Consider the following 24,231-nt stretch of genomic DNA (forward strand, 5'->3'; position numbering starts at 1 on the left):
TTCACTGACTAGATTATCTCCATGCCCCAAGGTGATTTTTTAAGGGGGAAAGGAGGAAGTCAGCCAGCTTCAAAGTTCCCCCCCCCGAGGGGAGGCCCCAGGGTCTGTTATCCCGCCTTCCTTCTCCTTCCTTACCCTGACAGCCTGGAGAACGCCTCCTGGACTTACCTGGAACATGACTGACTAAGGCCTCCAAATCCTAACATTTTAAATCCATGGACTTTGGCTCAAAGACTACCAGAGGCTTTGTAGAATTTTCCTTAAACTAATTGTTTTTAGAAAATTCCACAGTTTTCCATAGAGTCTGCATCATTCTATTTTCTCATCAACAGTGCTAAGGGTTCCAATTTCTTCAAATCTTAGGCAACAGTTGATTTGGTTTGGTTCTGTGTTTTATCATAGCCACCCTATCGGTTGTGAATTGAAATCTCAGTGGTTTCGACTTACATTTCTCTTATGATTAGTGATTCTGAGGATCTTTCCGTATACTTGCTGTTCATTTGTATGTCATTTTGGGGGAAGCATCTATTCAAGTCCTTTGCCATATTGTCAAGTGATCTTCAACAAGGATGCCAAAGTTATACAATGGAGAAAGGATAGCTTCTTCAACAAATGGTTGAGAAAACTGGATACCCACTTGCAAAAGAATAAAATTGGACCCTAACTTATACAATACACAAAAAATCAAATCAAAATAAGCTAAAGACTTAAACCTAAATCTTGAAACTGTAAAACTCCTAAAAGAAATTATTTCTTAGATGTGAAATCAAAAGTACAGACAACAAAAGCAGAAGTAAACAAACAGGTCAACATCAAACCAAAAATCTTCTGCAGAGCAAAGGAAAAAATCAACAGAATGAATAGGTAACCCACAAAATAAAAGAAAATATTTGTAAACTGTATATCTAAAAGGGCTTCCCTGGAGGCTCAGTGGTAAAGAATCCACCTGCTCATACAGGAGAAATGGATTTGACCCTGGGGTTTGGAAGATCCCCTGGAGAAAGAAACGGTAACCTACTCCAGTATTCTTGCCTGGGAAATCCCTTGGACAGAGGAGCCTGGCAGTCTGTAGGCCATGGGGTCACAAAAGAGTCAGACATGACTTGGTGACTAAACAACAATGTATATCTGTTAGGACCAAACAGGTGCCATGACAGGCTTCAGGGGGCCAAGGTAGGCCTAAGTCTCCTTTACAGAGGGGCTGAGTTATTGCCAAGGAGGAGCTGAGATCATCCTCTGCAGGCGCCAGGACTCGACCAATCAGTATACTCCCTGTAGCCTGGTTCAGGCTTATCAGGACAAGGACATAAACCTCCCCCAAGAAAGCCCGCGCGCGCGCGAAAATCTAGCCAATTAGCAGATGCTAAGGAACCCTTGCAACCAATCCGCCCCTGTCAACTCCCTGTCTTTGTCTTAACCTTATAAATACTCCTGTAATTCAGGGCTCGGGGCCCTTGTTCCACTCCATTGCATTGGATGAAACTTGGGTCCTGGCTCGAGCTAGCAATAAAATTCCCTTTTTGTGTTTGCATTGCTGTGGATGTCTTGTTCTCTCAGTTCTGGGGATTGGGACCTTGGGCATAACAATATCAAATAAGGGGTTACAACTCAATAGCTAGAGAACAAGTGACTATTCGTAACCATCCCTAGTCCCCTCCCTTCTTCCTGTCATAGAGCCTGTTCCCTCCTTCATCTTTCCCTGTGAGCAGAGAAGAGGCAGGGAAGATAATATCAAAGATTTCATTCTCACAGTGGTACCAGATGCTGAATATGTCTCTAACATCTTCCTCCTAGGGGCAACTGCTGTTAGGAGAGCCTTGAGAAAAAATTGTAAGCTGAAGTAATAAACCCCTAAGGGGCTGCAGGTGTGAGTAAAGATTTCCGGTACTTTAACAGGTGGATGAAGGGTCTGCTTACCTTCATTTCCAAGGGCCAGAGAAGGCTTCTTAGCATTCTTAACATTCATCAGGACTGCCTACACCCACAAAAGGGTAGGTAATATTCCTTCTAAAAGAGAAACCTATATGCAGGTCAGGAAGCAACAGTTAGAACTGGACATGGAACAACAGACTGATTCCAAATACGAAAAGGAGTACATTAAGGCTATATATTCTCACCCTGCTTATTTAACTTATATGCAGAGTACATCATGAGAAACGCTGGGCTGGAAGAAGCACAAGCTGGATTCAAGATTGCTGGGAGAAATATCAATAACCTCAGATATGCAGATGACACCACCCTCATGGCAGAAAGTGAAGAAGAACTAAAGAGCCTCTTGATGAAAGTGAAAGAAGAGAGTGAAAAAGTTGGCTTAAAGCTCAGCATTCAGAAAACTAAGATTATGGCATCTGGTCCCATCACTTCATGGGAAATAGATGGGGAAACAGTGGAAACAGTGTCATACTTTATTTGGGGGGGGCTCCAAAATCACTGCAGATGGTGACTGCAGCCATGAAATTACAAGACACTTACTCCTTGGAAGGAAAGTTATGACCAACCTAGAGAGCATATTAAAAAGCAGAGACAGTACTTTGCCAACAAAGGTCCATCTAGTCAAGGCTATGGTTTTTCCAGTAGTCATGTATGGGTGGAACAGTTGGACTATAAAGAAAGCTGAGTGCCGAAGAATTGATGCTTTTGAACTGTGGTGTTGGAGAAGACTCTTCAGAGTCCCTTGGACTGCAAGGAGATCCAACCAGTCCATCCTAAAGGAGATCAGTCCTGGGTGTTCATTGGAAGGACTGATGCTGAGGCTGAATACTTTGGCCACCTCATGCGAAGAGTTGACTCATTGGAAAAGACCCTGATGCTGGGAGGGATTGGGGGCAGGAGGAGAAGGAGATGACAGAGGATGAGATGGCTGGATGGCATCACCAACTTGATGCACATGAGTTTGGGTGAACTCTGGGAATTAGTGATGGACAGGGAGGCCTGATGTGCTATGATTCATGGGTTCGCAAAGAGTCGGACATGACTGAGCAACTGAACTGAACCGAACTGAACTGAATATTCCTTCATCCAAAAATTAGGAGCATCAATATCATCATGAACAAGGAGTATTTTAAAATCTCAACCAGAGTTTATTCACTGCTTTCGGAGCTCCAAACCCCAAACAGTATGACTCTTCCCACCCCCACGACTACAGAGACTAATGAAATGCGGAAAGTACTACAGACGAGCCCTGAGGTGACTAGCCATTCCAGGCAGTTCCATTTTCTTAACATACATCTTCCAGGATACTTTTCTTTGGAGAATAGAATTGTAAAAAGAGAAAAGTCTTTAGGAAAAGATGTTTATTTTGTTCTTACATAAAATAGTTCTAGAACTTGTGGACCTAAATGAGGCTCAGGAAAAAGAAGCAGGGAGAGGAAGAGAAAAAGGAGGCAGGAGAAGGTTGCAGCTACTTTGAATGGACCTAGAGATTATCATATTGAGTGAAGTAAGTCAGACAGAGAAGGAGAAATACTATATGTTGTCTCTTATAAGTGGAATCTAAAAAGAAATGGTACAAATGGCTTTTATTTTTCAATTTGTTAATGTGGTGTATTACATTGATTGATTTGCAGATATTGAAGAATACTTGCATCCCCAGGATAAAGCCCACTTGGTCGTGGTGTATGATCTTTTTAATGTGTTGTTGGATTCTGATTGCTAGAATTTTGTTAAGGATTTTTGCATCTATGTTCATCAGTGATATTGGCCTGTAGGTGGGTTTTTTTGTTGTTTTTTTGTGTGGTTTTTTTTTTTTTTTTTGGCATCTTTGTCAGGTTTTGGTATTAGGGTGATGGTGGCCTCATAGAATGAGTTTGGAAGTTTACCTGCCTCTGCAATTTTCTGGAAGAGTTTGAGTAGGATAGGTGTTAGCTCTTCTCTAAATTTTTGGTAGAATTCAGCCGTGAAGCTGTCTGCACCTGGGCTTTTGTTTGCTGGAAAATTTCTGATTAAAGTTTCAATTTCTGTGCTTGTGACAAATCAACTGACTTCCAAAACAGAAACAGACTCACAGACTTAGAGAACAACCTTTAAGGGGAAAGGTGGGGTAAAGGGATAGGTAGAGTGTTCAGGGTGGACATGTGCACACTGCTGTGTTTAAGACGGACATCCAGCCAGGGCCTGTTCCTTCATAGCTCAGTAGGTAAAGAATCTGCCTGCAATGCAGGAGACCCTGGGTTGATTCCTGGGTTGGGACGATCTGCTGGAGAAGGGATAGGCTACCCACTCCAGTATTCTTGGGCTTGCCTTGTGGCTCAGCTGGTAAAGAATCTACCTGCAATGCAGGAGACCTGGGTTCCATCCCTAGATTGGGAAGATCCCCTGGATCTGGAGAAGGAGAAGGCTACCCACTCCAGTATTCTGGCCTAGAGAATCCCATGGCTATACAGTCCATGGGGTCACAAAGAGTCGGGCACGACTGAGCCACTTTCACATTCACTTTGGTAGGAGGCAAGTGTTGTTCGTCTTTCAACAATATAGTGAATTTATAACACACATTCAGAAAGGTACCTGAAACCTAAGTCTACACTTTAATAAGTAATTACACTACCCAGGTCAAGATAAGATATTTCCAGCATCCGAGATACCTTCCAGCCGCCTCTTTCTCTCCAGCCAAAGGTAACCACCATCGTGATCTTTATGATAATCACATGCTTGCTTTTCTTTATAATCTTATTACCTAATTGGCATTCCTAAACACTACAGTTTAACTTTGCCTTCTTAGAGCCTTATATAAAAGGAATCACATATATATTCTTTTTTAAAAACGTTTTATTTTGTATTGTAGTATAGCCGATTAGCAATGTTGTGATAGTTTCAGGCGAACAGCGAAGAGACTCAGCCATACATATATGTACATGTATCCATTCGCCCCCAAAATGCCCTCCCATCCAGGCTGCCACAAAACACTGAGCAGAGTTCCAATGTTCTATACAGGTGGTCCTTGTTGGATATTCATTTTAAGCACAGCAGTGTGTACATGTCCACCCCAAACTCCCTATCTGTCCCTTTCCCCCACCTTTCTCCTGGAAGTTTGTTCTATAACTCTGTGATCTGTTTCTGTTTTGGAAGGAAGTTCATTTGTATCATTTCTTTTTAGATTCCACTTATAAGAGATGTCATATAGTATTTCTCCTTCTCTGACTTACTTCACTCAGTATGATCATCTCTAGGTCCATCCAAGTTGCTGCAAATACTATTATTACATTCTTTTTGATGGCTCAGTAATATTCCATTGTATATCTGTACCACACCTTCTTACTTCCGTATCTTGGCTATTGTAAACAGTGCTGCAATGAACATTGGGGTGCGTGTATCCTTTTGGATTTTGTTTTTCTCTGGATATATTCCCAGGAGTGGCATTGCAGGGTTGTATGGTAGCTCTGGGTTTCCCTGATGACTCAGTGGTTTATTTTAGTTTCTTTAAGGAATCTTCATATTGTTCTCCATAGTGGCTAAACCAATTTACATTCCCTACCAACAGTGTTGGAAGGTTTCCTTCTCTCCACACCCTCTCCAGCATTTATCATTTGTGGATTTTTTTTTTTTTTTGGACTGGTGTGAGGTGATATCTCATTAAGGTTTTGATCTGCATTGCTCTAATAATTAGCAATGTTAAATATCTTTTCATGTGCCTCTTGGCCATCTGTATGTCTTCTTTGGAAAAAAGTCTATTTAGGTCTTCTGCCCATTTTTTGATTGGGTTGTTTGTTTTGATGCTGTTAAACACCATGAGCTGTTTTGTGTTTGGACTCACTTGCTTAACATTAGGCTTGTGAAATTCATCCAGGTTTTGCATGCAACAGTAGTTTGCTTACTCTCTTTGCTGAATAGAATGCTACTGTATGAATATACCAAATTGCATTTATCCATCCTACTGGTGATGGGCATTTGGGTTTTTTCCAGCTTTGGGCTATTGTGAATTATTTCTTGGCCTGTGTGTGCACGAATTTCTGCTGACTATTCATGTTAGATCAAATAATACGGATATCTTCAGCTACAGGAAGCATAGCCAAACTGATTTCTAATATGGTTGTGTCGATTTACATTCTCACCAGTATTGTATATGAGCTCTAATTGCTCCCCATCCTTTTAAAAACTTTCTATTAATAGGATTTTTAATTAACCATTCTGTAATGATGCAATGTTATCTCCTTATCATTTTAATTTGCATTTTCCTCATTATTATTGATTGCTAATGAAAGTGGACATGTTGTCATGTGAATACATGGTCCTTTTATGGAAACCCTGTTAAACTCTGTTGCCCATTTTTCTATTGGGTTTTCTTTTTTTATTATTGCTATTTAGAAGCTATTTCTTTCTTCTGGAGTTAGTTTTATGTGTTGTAAACATATTTTCTCACTCTTGGAGTTGCATTTTCACTCTCTTGGTGGTTTCTTTTAATAGACAGAAGTTCTAGATTTGAATATATATAGATTATCAAATGTTTTCTATATAATCAGTGTTATTTCCTGTTTAAAAACCTTTTCCTCTTCTGAGATTATAAAGATATTCCTTATCTTGTCTTCCATAAAGTTTATTACTTTGTTTTTATATTTACATACACAATCCATCTGTAATTGTTTTAAATGGTGTTAGATAGGTGTCAGAATCTTTTTCTTTCTTTTTTAACCTTATAAATATCTATTTTGTTCTGCAAGCATTTATTGAAAAGACCATTCTTTGCCCGCTACAACATTTATCATAAATCATGTGCCCTTGTGTACATGGGTCTTTTTATAGGCAATTTATTCTCTCGCATTCATCTGTTAACCTCTTATTACAGTAATACTGTACCATCTTAATTATTGTAGTTTTTAAAGAAATCTTAATATTCAGTAGAATAAATTTTATTCTTCAAGAGTATCTTGGCTATTCCTTAGCATAATTTACATCTTGTTTGTATTTTTTTTAGATTTATTCTTGGAATTTCAAATTGTTTATTGTTGGTATTTTGCAATCAATTGGTATGTAAGTAGAAACCTGTTTACAGAACACACAGTAAATTCATTTGTAAATTCTAATGATTTATTTTACGCTTATGGCAGAAAGTGAAGAGGAACTAAAGAGCCTCTTGATGAAAGTGAAAGAGGAAAAAGTTGGCCTAAAACTCAACATTCAAAAAACTAAGATCATGGCATCCGGTCCCATCACTTCATGGCAAATAGATGGGCAAAAATGGAAACAGTGACAGACTATTTTCTTGGGCTCCAAAATCACTGTAGATGGTGACTGCAGCCCTGAAGTTAAAAGATGCTTGCTCCTTGGAAGAAAAGCTATGACCAACCTAAACAGCATATTAAAAAGCAGAGACATTGCTTTGGCAACAAATGTCTATCTAGACAAAACTAAGGTTTTTCCAGTGGTCATGTATGGATGTGAGAGTTGGTCCATGAAGAAAGCTGAGTGCTGAAGAATTGATGCTTTTGAACTGTGGTGTTGGAGAAGACTCTTGAGAGTCCATTGGACAGCAAGGAGATCAAACCAGTCAATCCTAAAGGAAATCAGTCCTCAATATTCATTGGAAGGACGGATGCTGAAGCTGAAAATCCAATCCTTTGGCCACGTGATGTGAAGAACTGACTCACTGGAAAAGAGAGTGGGAAAGATTGAAGGCAGGAGGAGAAGGGGGTGACAGAGGATGAGATGGTTGGATGTTATCACCGACTCAATGGACATGAGTCTAAGCAAGCTCCAGGAGTTGGTGAAGGACAGGGAAGCCTGATGTGCAGGCTTCCATGGAGTCGCAAGGAGTCGGACACAACTGAGTGACTGAACAGAACCGAATGATTTAGTTGCAGATTTGTTAAGGTATTTTTTTTACATATGCAACAGTGTACTATGAATATTGACAATTTTATTTTACTTTTTAAAAAAGCAATGTTGTTTTTCCACTTGTCATGGTGCACAGGTTAGGGCATCCAGTACAATAATCCAGTTGAATAGAAATTATCCTTGGCCATGATCTCAAAAAAAAATATCTGCCAGTATTTACACATAAAGTGTTATGTTTTGTTTGCATTGGATTTTTTCATATGATTAATAATTCTTATTTTAAGAAAACACTTTATTGAAACAGGCTTGACATACAAAAAATTGTGTATGTATACAACTTAATGAGTTTGGAGATAAGTATATACCTATGAAACCATTGCCACAATCTATGTTATAAACATGTCCCCTGCCCTCTTAATTGTATTAATTTTTGTGATAAGTATTTTTAACATAATATCCTCAATCTCAGCAAACTTTTAGGTATATAGCACAATATTGTTAACTGTAAGATCTGTTTCACAATAGATCTCTAAGGTGTAAAACTAACACTTTGTATTGTTATTCAGTCACTGAGTCATGTTTGACTCTTTGAAACCCCTTGAACTGCATCATGCCAGGCTTCCCTATCCTTCACCATCTCCCAGAGTTTAATCAAACTCATGTCCATTGAGTCAATGATGCCATCCCACCATCTCATCCTCTGTTGCCCCCTTCTCCTCTTGTCCTCAATCTTTCCCAGCTTCAGAGTCTTTTCCAATGAGTCAGGTCTTCCCATCAGGTGGCCAAAGTATTGTAGCTCCAATTTCAGCATTTTAGAGTCATATTTTTAGGTGCATGAAAATTTTGAATGGTTATTTTTTCCTGGTAAATTGAATCATTTAGAAAGCTTCCCTATATCTAGCAACATTTTAATTTTTATCCTTTTTCTAATCTTAATATAGTATCTTTTTGATTCCTTTCATTTTTATAATCTTCTTATTTTGCTTATCAAAAAGCAAGTACAATTAAGATGTTTTTAATCCAGTCTTACAATATTTGTCTTTTCTTTGAAGTCCATTTATGTTTACTGTTATTGTTAATATATGTGATTTAAACCTACCCCTTCATTATTTGTTTCTGCGTGTCTATCTCTCTTATTCTATGTTGCTTTTTCTCCTTTCTTTCTCATGGTTGGATTTTTTTTTAGAGGATTGTCATGTATTTGCTTGTTAGTTATACATTTATTTTTCTCTTGTCTTACTGGTTAAACTGGAAACTAACTTTGGCTTCTTTAATTTTCTAAAGTCTAATGGTAAGGGGAAACTTCATCCATTTCCTGGGCAGGAAAAATACATTAGAATACTCTTATTTTATTTATGCCTCTCCTAAATTACGTGCCACTTTTGCATTTATTTTAATTGCATTATTAATTTAAATTCCACAAGATAATAATATTATCATTATTTTATTCAATCAGTAGTAATTTAGATTTGTTCATATATGTACTCTGTGATTTTATTTTTCATTTCTTTTTGCCTCTTCACTTCTCCATTTGAGCTTATCTTCCTACCACCTGAGGAATGCCCTTAGCTTTTCATTTAATATACGATTGCTGGTAATAAGTTCCCTTTTGTTTGTTACAATAAAAAGATCTTTACTTTTATCCTTCATTCTTGAATTATATTTTCTCAGGAGTAAAATTCTAGATTGCCAGTTATTTCCTTTCAGCATATTAAAAATATAATTTTATTGTCTTTTGACCATCTTTCTTTATTTTTTTTCCTATTGTAAAGTTACTCTTCAGTCTTATTATTTCCCTTTAATGGTAATTTACCTTCCATCCATAACTGCTTTTAAGTTTGTTTTGTTTTTGGTTTTCTGCACTTTTAAAGTAATAGTTTGCATGAAATTTTAATATTTTTTGCTTGTCATTCATAGCATTTTGGCTTAATGTTTTTTAATATTGCTGGAAATTTCCCAGATAGTATTTTTTCTATTCTATTCTCTCTTCTATTTCTGGGATTTCAGTTAAATGTGTTAAAACACATCACTGTTTCCTCTATGTCACTTGCCCTTTTCTCTATTTGATTTTTCTTTACCTCACCTCTTACGTGAGTAGTAGTCTTCATTCTGATATTTTCTTCTAGAATATATTCCAGTTAACTAATTCTCTCTTCAGTTATATCTAACCTTCAGGTAAACTGATAAAGTTCTTGACTTAGAGTATAGTTTATTTTTTCTATAATTTCTATGTATCTAATTTATACAATCTATTATGCCAATTTTATAGTTTCTGTTCTTTACTGAAATTTTCACCTTGTTTTAATTGCTTCAAAATAGTAGATATAATTATTGTAAGGCCCATGCCTAATGTTTTCAGTATATGTATATGCTATGAGTCTTTCTTTGGGCAAGTTCTTGTCCATGCTGTTTTGTCTCCTCCTATGTCTGCTTATCTTTGACCATATGTCAGACAATGTATTTGAAAAATTATTTATAGAAATAATTTAAGACCTAGAAAGTCATTATTTTCCTCCAGTGATGATTTTTCACTTGATTTTGCTTTATGATTGAGGACAATAATAATCTTGGGTGGCTTTAATCCAGTTTCAAGCATCAAGAATTTCTGGGCTATCCAGTGACTCAAGCCAGGTTGGAGTGTTGAGAGGATTCTTTTACTTCTAGTTCATCTGTCCTTTCAAAGTCCCAACCCAAAATGAGAGTGATTTACCAATGCTTCCTCTCTGGATTTTTATCTTCTCCTGAGAAATTCTTCACAACTTCTTTAGCTTTTAAGTGCCTTCAGGCTGCTGCTTTTTGTCATTGTTCATCTTTTCTAGCCCTCAACAGAAGGGTCTCTCCAAATTTATTAGCCCCCCAATTCTGACACTGTCACATATCTGATACCTAGGACTCCTATACTACCTCTGACTCCAGAAAGACCTCTGCCCCTTTAGCTAGACTCAGGTTACTGCCAAAGGGAATCGGAAGAGTTGTAGGTTGTTACCCAGTGACTCAGCTCCAAGTCACCTCTGCCAGTCTGGCCTTTACATATCTCAGTACAATTAGTGGGCTGCTATTTTATCCTTGTGACCAAATAATACCCACCACAATTCTGGTAAATGCATTCATTTCTTTTTCTTTGCACCTAAAGGGATTCTCTGCTCTCTATTCTCTCCAGAACTGGATCTCCACCTTGCTCCTTTTCAGGAGCTTATTGCTGCTGCTGCTAAGTCACTTCAGTCGTGTCTGACTCTGTGCAACACACCATAGACGGCAGCCCACCAGGCTACCCGTCCCTGGGATTCTCAAGGCAAGAACACTGGAGTGGGTTGCCATTGCCTTCTCCAATGCATGAAAATGAAAAGTGAAAGTGAAGTCGCTCAGTCGTGTCCGACTCTTAGTGACCCCATGGACTGTAGCCCACCAGGCTCCTCCATCCATGGGATTTTCCAGGCAAGAGTACTGGAGTGGGGTGCCATTGCCTTCTCCAAGGAGCTTACTAGACCTGCACTATAACAGCTCCTATGGGTAGAAGGCTAGGACCCTGGAACCTGCCAGCATTCCTGGGATGCCACCTGCTGGCCAGGTCCTCAGCTGCTGACACAGGATCCTTCCTCCTGGCCTTTCTAGGACTTCCCTGAGGATGTTTGTCAGGGCATCTTCTGGCTGCTCCCAGCAATTACCATAAGAGTCATTTCTGCAAAGCCAGCCTTCCATCTACCCTTGCCCTTAGGTTTGCCCATCTAGGGATGTTCTTGCCTTTAGCTGGGCTCCAGCTGAGTCTGTCCAGGCTGCCAAATTCCATCATACCTGCCCTCTGTGCACCCAATCCCACCAGGAGGCAGCTTGTCACAACATGAGGTAAAGGACCTGAATCACAGTGAGGAAGACTGTAAAACATTCATTCATTTATCCATTTTTATCTTCATGCCCTAATATCCCAGAGTGAGGGAGGGGGTAAATACATTTGTAAGTAAGTGAGACATATCATTAACTTCTAATTAGCAGTAGTTTAACTACTCAAAAGCTATTGACTTTAATCCCACCATCAAGTTTCCTTTTCAACACTGACTGTACGGTAATAATACTGGGTCTGGGAGACCAGTTTGTCCAGGATGTGGCTGAGAACTATAAAACTTAACTCCTAAGATAATGCCTATTTGAAATGAACACAACATTCCTTTTTATGTAAAGACTGTTCTGTGGAAGTTTGCTTTAATTATTCCCTGAAATAAAACATTTATTTAGGCAGGCTCTGATCGGGAGATACAGAGAAAAAGGGACTGGAGGCATTATCCCCGAGGGGTTCCCAATCTGTTGCATTGTGCTAAGGGCCATAACGAAAGGTGGCAGGCACAGAAGGGCCTGAGTGTCTTTGCATCAAGAATTCAGGGAGGGCTTCCTGAGCATTAACACTGAGCTTGGCAGTCAGCAGTCAGCGGGATCCCGCCCCCGTTCCCACCTCCTGCTTCCCATCTGACACTGCTCGCTGACTTTATAGATACATTTTTCAAAGAGCAAAAGCAAAATTCAGCTCAGTGGGTCTGAGTGATTGCTTACTCTAAATTAGTGGAGTTTGAGTTAATGAGGTTTAAGAGGGTCATTTTTCTCCTTATAGTCAAGTGAGTCCAGGCTCTGCCCACAAGGCCCCTAAAAATAAGACCTATTTCCTCAGGTGCTACCCACCTGCTCAGTCTCCTCATTCTAAGGTCTAAAAATTACTTCCTATTGGACAAACTGACCTAAAGTCCTCCAAAGTCCCCATCAGGAGGGCTGTTGAGCCATACCCTCTAATGTTTCTCTGTTTACCAAGCAGTAAATGCCTAAAGGCATTTAGTAATCTCTAATTGTATACCTGGACTTCCCAGGTGGTGACAGTGGTAGAGATCCACCTGTCAATGCAGGAGACATCAGAGATGCAGTTTCAATCTGGATCAGAGGACCTCCTGGAGGAGGAAATGGCAACCCACTCAAATATTTATGCCTGGAGAATCCCATGGACAGAGGAGCCTGGCGGACTACAGTCCATGGGGTCTCAAAGAATCAGACATAACAGCAGTGACTTACCACACATGCATGCTTGCCAAAAATGCTCATAATCTACGTTAGTGAAAAAAAGAGATTTTGATGATAACATAGGCAGTGCACATTTATTTATTCCACAAATAGTTGCTGAGTATTGAGTCTTGCTGGGCACTGCACTAGACATCAGAAGTCCTAAGCCATGAGGACAAAAGGGCAAGCTAACAGAAGGCTCCAGTATAAATCCCCTCCAAGCACTCTTCTCACTTGGGTCCCTATGGTTGTACAGCATCCTCCCCAAAACCCACTGCCACAGCTGGTTGGATTGGACCAGATCTGGGCTGAGCACCTACCTCAAGAAAAGAAAATGTCTGCCACCGGTCTTTGACGGGGTAGGCACCCAAATTGTGAACAAACAGGCTCACTGGTAATCAGAAGAATATGTCTTATTTCCTCTGCTGAAAAAATTTTTATGGGGAGAAAGAAAGTGAGCCAGTTGATAATGGGACCACATAAATCACACCAAAAGCAGCCAGTCTGCAAGGCTTTAAGTCTTAAGTTTGCTCAAAGAAGCAGAAGCTGCAAGTAAACAAAAATGCTAAAACCAGATAGAGTAGTAGTAGAAGTGATGGTTATTAATGGAGCGAACAGGAGATTATGAGCTCCTGCTTCTAAAGGGGCACGAAGATAACCTGGGAATTAGAGCCAGCCTGCTTGGAATCTGAAAAGCCACCCAGACCCTGAGCATCAGTCTCAGCACGGCCCCACTCTCCTGAGTTTCTGTCCTAGGGGGTTCACCCTGTGCCTGTGGGAACCCCACCTGATGTAAACCCCAACTCATTGCAAAGTGAGCATCTTCCACCCTAAAGAGTCTGAAAAACATGACAGGAAAGTCCTGTTCCCCAGAGCTCTGGCCAGCTGGTGAATATTCAGGGAGGCCACCCCATCTGCATCCTGAGGTCTGAGTCTGCAATACACACAGGCCATGCCCCGATGCAAGCTGCTGATGGAGACATGGATCACAGTTGTTAGAAGCAAATTATTTATGGTGAAGCCAAGTGTTACTCTGGAGGTGCATGGCTGCCTGGGAAGGGGGAAAGGAAGGCCACTCCCTGAGTGAGGGAGGACTTGAACCCTTCTTGGAAGAGAAGTCATCCATCCTTCATCACCATCCAACCTCCTCCCCTCCTCTGGCCCCCAGATCAGGACAAGTGGGAGGTGAGAAGGAAGGGAAAAATGAAGTGACAAACCTCAGGTACAAAGAAGGGAAATGCCACAGGACAGATTGCTCCTCCAAGGGACACTGAAAATTGTGCCAATGCTTTATCAAATAGAGATCATATTTATGCAAACACCCACAAGGGCTCTGCTAGTTGCCAGCGGCAAAAAGGCAAGTTCTGAGGGAAAAGAGCTACTGACCTCCCTACCTTCCCTACAATCAAAGGTGTGTGCATGCATGCTAAGTCGCTTCAGTCATGCCTGACTCATCATGACCTTATGGACTGCAGCCCACCAGGCTCCTCTGTCCATGGGATTCTCCAGGCAGGAATACTGGAGTGGGTTGCCATGCCTTCCTCCAGGGAATCTTCCCTACCCAAGGATCGAACATTTGTCTCTTACATCTCCTGCATTGGCAAGCAAGTTCTTTACCACTAGCAACACCTGGGAAACCCACAATCAAAGGATTGAGACACAAGTCTTCAGGACTTGTGGAGCTTTAGGAAGCTCAGCCCAAACCACAAACAGATACAACTTCCTTTAGCAGATCCAGAGCTCCCTTTTGAGGGTAGCCAGCCTCACTGCAGTTAGATCCCAGGCATACCACGCCGCTCACTATCCCTGGCTGGTTCCACCCTGCTCTCTTCCCAGGCAAGTGCCCCCGCTGCAACACACTTCTCTTCTTTCTCTTCTGTCCGCCTCCCTTATGCCTTATCAGCACCCTGCGAGATGACTGATGCTACCTCTACACAAGACAGTCAAGCATCATACTCATCTGAACAGGTACCTTCAGTGCCTTAAATCTAAAATGTGAACATCTTATAATTAAACTCCAAGAAGATACATACTTTGGATGGTGAGAGGCCGAGGCCTCCCTTGGGCTTCCAAAGTCAACTGCACAAGCAGCACCCCCTCACTCAGCAATGACACTGAGGACCCCACCCCATGCCAACTCACCGCTTTCTGGGAATCCTCAATTTTGCATGTTAATTTTTATTTCCCAAGAGATCCTGCACCTGAAGCAACTCCCTTGCAGGAAAAAAAAAAAAGTGGGGAGGGGCTGACTTTTTAGGAAACATCTTCCCTGGAGGCATGGCCAGGGCTGGCTTCTGGAATTCATTTTCCAGCTAAGCACTTTAGAATCGTGTTCCTTGTGGTTATTAGCATGAGCGACAACAGCCTTCTCCTCCCAGAGCCACACAGATTAAGGAAACCTAAGACTACATTTCTAAAATTGTTCCATTTCAACCCACAGAGAATCAATACAAGGGAAGAGCATCGCCTTAAACGCTACCGTTATCCAAACTCAAATTCATTTTTGATGGATCGGTGGTCGGGTTTTCTTAAGGCGAGGCCAGGATAAATATACACATTTCCTGAGATGCTTTCTCTTCCTCAGCAGCCCCTCAGCCCCCCCTCCCTTCCCACACATGGAGGGGGCGGAGAATGATGTACTTACACCCATTGTCCCTTCAGGATACAATCTGTATGAGGGAATTGGGAACCTATTTCTAGCAGGGAGGTCCTGGGGCCTGCTAGCGCCATCTGCCAGCACCGACTCTGTGGCCCAGGGTTCCGCAGTCTAATGGGAGATTCCTGGCACAAGCTGCAAAGAGCTTTGGGCGCGGGGTGCAGACATAGACACCGTGAGAGTCTGCAGTCACTGTTCGATCCAGCCCTGCCCCAACTTGTCTACGCTGCTGGACTCCCTTGATGTCACCGCCACCACCACCACTGTGCATTCAGACGGTGCTCAGGACCAAGCATGGCCTGAAGCAGAGGGGCTGAGCCTGCAGGTCCTCACATTCAGGCTCAGCATCCAGTCATCGCTGGCCTCAGATGTCTGCCGTGCTCCCCTTCTGTTCCCTGAATGCCTGCCTTCACTTTCTTATTCCTCAGGAATCAGCTCAAGCATCACCCCTCCAAGGAAAGCCTCCTTCCCAGACCTCATTGTAGGGTCAGGCTTCCTCTCTGTCCCTCATGATTATACCCGAGCTCACCTCCACTGTGGAGATACTCCACTATCTGGTGTGGCCAGCCGTGCAAGGTGATGTGTGCACTGCACAAGGCTGTTTATGTACCTGCCACATTATAATATGAACTACCTGACCGCACCATCCATGCTTACTCAGCAGCAGATCTGAGATAGCACCTGTCACACCCCGGATAATTTTTTATTTAAGAAAAGGAAGAAAGGAAGGGAGAAACGATCGAATGAACTCCAACTCAGACCTGGTGCCCAATGAACAAACAAAGCTTCTGCTTTCATTCCTGCAGTTGTATTGAAAACATCCATGCTGTTCAGTTCCTGCCATCAATAGATGGATTTTTCTGGCTTTTAGCACAGAATGTGGCTGTGTAACTTGCTTTGGCCAATGGAATATGTATTAGCAACTGTGACCCAGGTAGAGGCTTGGAAACTCATGCTCAGTGGAGCTTGCCCTCTCTAGCTAGGAATCTGCAAACACCATGTGAACAAGCCTGGGCTTCCTATAAAAGGAGGAGCAACCTCTTGGAGAGGGAGGCCGGCTGCCCTCACCATCCTTGCTGTGCTGGCTAAGGCCCTAGACCTGTAAGGGAAGCCATTCTGGGCCATCTAACCCCAGCTACATGCCCAGATTGGAAGAACTACACAGAATTGTAAGAAATAATGATAATCATGAAAGAAAGTGAAAGCGTTAGTTGCTCAGTCGTGTGCGACTCTGCAATCCCATGGACTGTAGCCTGCCCGGCTCCTCTGTCCATGGAATTCTCCAGGTAAGAAATCTGGAGCGGGTAGCCTTTCCCTTCTCCAGGGGATCTTCCCAACCCAGGAATCAAAACTGGGTCTCCTGCATTGCAGGTGGATTTTTTACCATCTGAGCCACCAGGGAAACCCCATAATAATCATAGGAAATTATTTTATGCCACTAAATGCTACGTTTGTTTACACAAGCTCTGTACCTTTACAGCTCCCTTAGCTATGCCAGCTCTAGTAACCTGTCCTCTTCCCCTTGCTCATTCTCTTACCATCCTGATCCTCTTTACTTCCATCAACAAGCCAAAGCTCTTCTGCCTCAGGACCTTTGCATATGCTCTTCTCTCCACTGCGTTTCTCTCTTCTACCTTCTGAACCTGGATGACTCCGACTCATCCTTCACATCTCTGCTTTCCCGGTCACCCACGCCAAACACTGTTCTCCACACTTTAGGTACGGCTCTCCAGCCACCCCATCCAGCAGTTATTTGCTCTCTTAGCACTATTTCCTTCACAATTTGTAATTATTTCACACAGTTGTCGATCACTTTTAGTCTTCCCCTTCAAGCTCCAAGAGCAGGGTTGTCTGTTCATGCGCCAACTTGTCCCAGGACCCAGCAGTTTCTGGCATGTTCATTAATTATTTGGTGAAAGAACTAAAGATAGAAGGGAGGAAGAAAGCCATACCAGTCCTCCTAGGATGTGGTGCTTCTGAGCTCTTGGCATTCCCATCTAGATAACCAGGGATGGGTCCCTAACTAGCGATTGTCTCACTTTCTACTGAATGACTTTGCTCCTGCCTTGCCTCTGCTACTGAAATGTGGCCCATGACTGTTGAGCCAGGGGGCACTGTGCTTTGCGCACAGGCCTGATTCTTCTTCCCGAACTTTCTATGGGGCAGGTCAGTCCCTCTACTGACAGCTTTAGACCTTATTCACACTAGGTCTTCTGCTTCCCAGTATTCCCAGCTGGTGCCTGGCTGTCTTCAAATATGTTATTACTAGAATGATCCAACCAAAATTACAAACATGACACGTAGATAAAACCATTTTTATATCCCAGAGGGTCAAGACACTATTGGCATTTCTGATGCATTGGAGTCAGTTCAGGCCAACCAAAAAGGCAGCCTAATGGAGAACAGAAAAGGGCAATTAATTTAGCCCCATCCTATTCCTGACTATCATGAGAAATTACTGAGGGGGGTGGGTATGCAAGTGGCATGGAAAAAGAAGAAACAGTAAACCATTAATCAACAAGCTTGACAAAGGGCCTACTGTGGAACAGCAACAAGATATCCAGCTTAAACACACACACACACACACAAATACAAATACTAGCATAGTAGGAAGCCAGGGCTATCCACAAAAGTGAAAGTGAAGTCATTTAGTCGTGTCCGACTCTTTGTGACCCCATGGACTGTAGCCTACCAGGCTCCTCAGTCCGTGGAATTTTCCAGGCAAGAGTACTGGAGTGGGTTGCCATTTCCTTCTCCAGGGGATCTTCCCAACCCAGGGATTGAACCCGAGTTTCCTACATTTACCGTCTGAGCCACCAGGGAAACCCACAAAGTGGTCAGAAAGTAATGTAACCCCTGGTGATGCTGTTCTGCGTTGTGGCGGGAGACATGAGGACAGGGCAGAGGCTAACGGGGGCAGGGTGAGTGGGTTTCCTGGGAGAAGGAGGTATGGGTGATGAACACACAGAGCGGGGCTGGGCCCTAACCCAGTTCAGCGAGCAGCGAGGGATGGTGCAGACGCAGCCCTGGTCCTAAGCCCTCCAGGCCAGCCCTGGGTCCCCTCGTGCTCTCCCTGCCCAGGGAAAGGGAAAACTGGGGAGTGGCCCAAAGAGAGCAAAATCATGCCAACAACAGGACTTGATAAAGCGTCTCTGCGCTTTATGAGACCCACAGAATCACTGGGAAGAATTCACCTGGGGAGATTCCAGCCTTAGGAATTATGTCCAGCTGCCTTCTTTCCCTTTAACTCTTCTGGTTTGGACTCCGTGCAGGTCCAGTCCCAGAAGCTGTCCTATTCCACCTGGGCATCTTCTGTCCTAACACTAGGGGGAGCCTGCCCTCACCTCCTGGGCCATGTCTGATTTTGTCCATTACTTCTCCAATATGAGTCTTGCTGCCTCCAATTCCACCCTGCTGGGTGTTTACTGGATTATAAAGTCATCACAAAGTTCAGGGCTGTCTTCCTTATTATCCTTATAATCACCCAGCTAGAGCAAACAAGAAGGTTGGTGCACTTGTCGTCATCACAGCGTATGACAAAAACAGTTGTCCAGCCCTCAGGGCACCAGCATATTCAAGCGGAAAAAGACCAGAGCAACCAGTGCAGGTTCAAAGGCCAATGTCTTGGAAGTTTGGAAGAAATCTAAATATTCCATCATTCTGGCTGCAGAGAAAGAGAAAGAGAGAAGACCAGATTATGAAAGCATCTTAACATTGGTCTCAGTCCCAGATTCCTCAGACGTAGCTGAGCAGGGCTCCTGACCCGGATGTAGCCAGACTCCAGAGGGATCCCCAGGACAGGAAACTGTCCTCTGGAGGCTGAGACCCCACCTACGAGGCCCTTCTGTAGAAGCTGTAGGACTGCACATTCAGTCATATCCTGGAGTTTTAGGATATGGTAACAAGTTTGAGCTCAAGGAGTTCTAATGTGGGCTTCCCAGATGGCTCAGTGGTAAAGAATCTGCCTGCAATATAGGAAACCCAGGTTCAATCCCTGGGTCAGAAAGATCCCCTGGAGAAGAAACTTGCAACCCACTTCAGTATTCTTGCCTGGGAAATCCCATGGACAGAGGAGCCTGGTGGGCTACAGTCCATGGGGTCAAAGAGTCAGACATGACTGAGTGACTAAACAGCAACACTGAGTCACCACATTCCTCTAGAACATCTGTGTTGTAGGGTGGGCTGTGGGTGCCCTGACCTTTGGCCTGACCTTTGTTTTGGGTCAAGGGATTCTTGGTTGGGTGAAGGGTCCACAACTTGAGCAGTGTTACATATGTCTCAGGAATATCCTATTCTTTTTCTCAGGTGGTTTACCCTCTGAAAGGTCTTATCTAATGATGGATCACAGCACTGATATTTAGGAAAGAAACCAGATCGTGTGCATTTTCAGTGATGTGCTATTATAATTAGATCTAAAATTTCTTCCTTCCTGAGGAAGTCTTCACTGCTCATCATAGAAAACAACGACTAATTTTAAATTCTTGGAAGGCAAGGGTGACATTTTTTGGCTTGATTGTTCCACAGCATCTAACCACATAAGTGGAAAAATAAATAATTGCTGTGTCTAGCTGGATTTGCGTGAGGCAATGTGAACACCAATGACAGACAAAGAGAGAGAAGGGGAACACTGCCCAGTGATTGAAAAGTAGCATTTGTTGTTAGAATATCCTATCCCACTCAGATTCAGGGTTGGGATAAACCAAGTTGAGTCCAGAAGAATCACACCAAAACATCTGAAGTGGTTTGGCTTAGCAGATATGCTCAAAGCTGTCTATTTATTAATCATTTGTTCAGTGATTCAATATACTTATTAAACATCAACTATGTGTAAGCAGAGCATCATGTTGGCCCACAGAGTTGATGGTAGAATTGCCTGGAGATAGAAAATTCCCATCTGACATGGACAACGCTAATGAAAGAATCAAATCAGGCAGCTAGACAGGGAAAGGGTATGGAATTTCCCTTTGCATCACCGTCACAGAATCAAACACTCGAGGTTACCTTACATTTAAGGCCAGCCTTCGGTTTGCTCCAGTTTCTGCAATCCACCCATTTTCTCCTTCTGCAGTATTTATACAACCCATTCTGACTTCAATCACATCAACCTTGTCTGGGCGATTCCAAGAGCAAAAATTCAGGACAGATCTCAGCTCCTCCCAGAGGAAACCTCAGTCCCATCTAAACCCGCTTCATTCAACCATGTGCAACTGTCTATAACACCTGATCTAGCTCCTAACTACAATTTATCTTAAGCATGCTTTATTGTTTTCAGTGGGAAATTCTCAGTCCCCAAAAACTTCCCTCAAGGGACAAGGTTTTCTCCTTCTCTTGGTTTCCCTGTATATAGGACAGAGTACACAGTTGAAGCTTAAGAAAAAAAAAATTCTCAAGTGAGTGAATCAAAGGGTAAATCAGGAGATTGTGCTGTGCTTAGTCAGTCAGTCATGTCTAAATCTTTATGACTCCATGGGCTGTAGCCAGGCAAGGATTCCCCAGGCAAGAATACTGGAGTGAGTTCCCATGCCCTCCTCCAGGGAATCTTCCCAAGCCAGGGATTGAACCCAGGTCTTCCGCATTGCAGGAAGATTCTTTAACATCTGAGCTACCTGGGAAGCCCAAGAATACTGGAGTGGGTAGCCTATCCCTCCTCCAGGGAGTCTTCCTGACCCAGGAATTGAACTGAAGTCTCCTGTATTACAGGCAGACTCTTTACCAGCTGAGATACCAGGGAAGCCCAGAAGATTCGGAAAGACCTTGCATTTGGTAATTGAGTCAGCTACTCTTTTATTTATACTAAAATGTGAATGGTTGATGATTACAAAGTGAGTTTCTGCAGGATGGCATTTGCATTCCGTCAGGGATCTTCAGAGTCTTAGCCCCCCAAAATATGTTACAGTGGGTCATTGTAAGACAAATATAAACTCATGATGCCGTAACCCACTTAGCTATTTAATAAGCCCTGGTTCCCCTTCACGATATCATCACTATCAGCAGTTGATTCGAAAGCAGTATCACAAGCAGAAGTCTGTGTGTTCAGTGAGCCTCAGTGTTAGCGGGCATGTGAGTATCCCTAGGCCAGCTCATGTTAGTGAACTCTGACCTCCCAAGGTAACGGTAAGCAAGAAGGCAACTACCACCACCCCACCATCACCCCTACCCCTGCATACACACACACACACACACACACACACACACACACACAGAGGTAAACATTCCTAGAAATCTCACAATTCCCTGTAGAACTGCTTGTCTCCAGAGAGAATGGGTTTTTTAAGTAAATCCCTTTAAAGGTTGTGTGCCTGCCAGCCACTGACGCAAGGAGTATAATTAAGATGGAAAACAACCAAATCCTACAAGAGGCAGAGATAGAATGAACAAGACTGGGCTACCTCGGTGAAAAGCCCTCTCCCCTGTGGCTCTAAGCTTAAGAGCTCTCCACAGGCCGCCCCCCTCAAAAAAGTGAGAGTGGAAAGGAACACACGAGTAAAACGAAAGGTATGTTTATGGAGCTCTGTTGACCATCCTGCTGGCCTGACCCCTGGGGTCACCTTCCAGTCTGGGGCTGGATCACCAAGTTTCACGATGCTCTTTCCCACAGGCCCCAGATGTCATAAGTCAAGGGGACTCAGGTGAGACTCGCGCTGAGTGCTCAGCAGGGCAGGTGGAGAAAAAGAAGCTGCCCCGGAGGGGAAATGAAGCGGAGGGCTATAGGGATGACTTCAAATCAGTGCTGAAGAGCCCCACAGGATTGTGATGTAGTCAGTCTTGGCTGCAGTGGGCCTTGAGACCACCAGTTCAGAGGACAAAGAGGTTCAGAGGACAAAGAGGTTCAGCAGCATGTGCTGGATGGTCAGTGTGATCAAATTTGGATGGGGGCAACATCCTGGCCTGAGGGGTTTGGTTCATTTAGAACCAGAAACTGTCCACTAGCTTAGGAGGCAAGGAACAGGTCCAGGATCATAGAGTCTAGGCAGAAACTTGCTAGAGAGAAGGCCAAACCCAAGTGGCCTGGGTTTCAAGACAGCATGCGGTCCCTTCCAAAGGATTAGATGACAAGGTAGCAAACGGCAGCAGAAAATCCTTCTTGAGGCTTGTATCAATAGGGCTTACAGGACTGAGTTTCCAAATCAGGTAGATGTGGGCTAAAATCCAGCCTCTTCAGTTGAAAAATGGGCCGAATACCTCCCTGGGGAACTACTGTAAAGACTAAATGAGATAATGAATGAAAACCGATTAATACAGAGCCAGGCATACATTTATGGTACCAGGATGGTGCTGAAGGCAGAGATGAGGCCGGTATTTAAGGAAAAATTTTAACAGTGACATCTAGAGCTACCCAAACCAAACTATTAATTTCAGATTCTAACTGGTTCATGGAGCCAGGCAGCAAAATGCTAACCAGCTGGGTCAGGAATATGCAGAAAGTGAAGAACTATAAACCTAAAGCTGCTCCTGCTCCAGCCGTCCACTGCTGGAGCTGGTAGACGCTATGCCCAGAGACACAGGCACCTCCCAGAGGTACCACCACTGGTTTAGATTGAAGAGTTAGAAGACTCACTAGCAATCAGCTTGCCCATGCAAGGAAAGAGATCTGCACAAGATCACCCAGCTGGTTCGTAACAGAGCAGTTATCAGAACTGAGGCCTCCTAACCCAGAACCTAGTATTCTTGCCATTCTGCTGGAGTTCTTCACCTTCATGATGTTTAGGATGCAAGAAAGCATCCATACCTAACTGCCTCCTTTTCTCTCTGCCCCTGTTAGAACACAGATCTGTCCTTCTAGGCTTGGGTAGCTCTTCCTCTGGGAAACAGACCTCCGCCAATGAACAGGTCAGGCATGGAGAAGCTACACATACTGCCGGAGTCTTCCTTTCCTGGGTTCGGAGGCCACCTCCTCACTAAGGCACGAGGAAGAGGTGTGGATGCCATGGTGATCACGCCATGGAGAAGAGCCAGCTTCCAGTACCCAAGAATTCAGGTACCCGCCCTGCCCATTTTCCTCCATATCTTTCTTGTCATGAGACACCAACTACTCTTCCAAACACGAGGCATGAATCAGAACTAAAATTCTGTTTCTTAAATTCACAATTGAAAAACAACAGCATTTACGTTAGTTATTTTTGTCTAGGATACAAGGGCAGTCTATGAATAAAATACACACAGTTGGAGAGGAGGAGACGATTCATCCCACATCTCTCTGCCAACCCAAAGGCCAACTGAACCAGCTTCGTGACTTTCCATAGTTAAGAACATGCCACCAGCCAACTAGAGTGGTTTTACCAGTGCTTAGAATATTGAATTCAGTTCTCATCTGCGCCGATTTGGGTTGTTGATTTAAAGTAGTTAAATTTAACTTCATGAATTACTGAGTTGAATTGAGTTATTTGAAATAAAGTAAAATGAAGTGAATCTAGGTTAGTTCATTTTTAAATTCGAGATAATGATCAACTGATGTGGGTGTTGACCATGAATAACTGATTATACTGGGAAACTGGCACCAGTCAGGGTCATGCACAAAGCTATTGCCAGTTCCTGCAGGTACAGCCCACCTGGGACCAGGGTGTTCATCATGGGCCCATCCTGAAAGCCCACACACCAAACGGAGACGGGAAACTAACAGTCCTTCATGACTTGGGCAAATCCAGTAGCATGCAGACCTTGCTCACACCCTAACCTCTAAATTTAACTCAATCTTCTTTGTTACTGTAGAATTCAAATGTTAGCCTTAAAATTAAGAACCATATGGGTGTGGTGTTGCTTAAAAGAAAGAC

The sequence above is a fragment of the Ovis aries genome, chromosome 23 (genome assembly GCF_016772045.2).
Source record: "Ovis aries strain OAR_USU_Benz2616 breed Rambouillet chromosome 23, ARS-UI_Ramb_v3.0, whole genome shotgun sequence".
Lineage (NCBI taxonomy): Eukaryota > Metazoa > Chordata > Mammalia > Artiodactyla > Bovidae > Ovis > Ovis aries.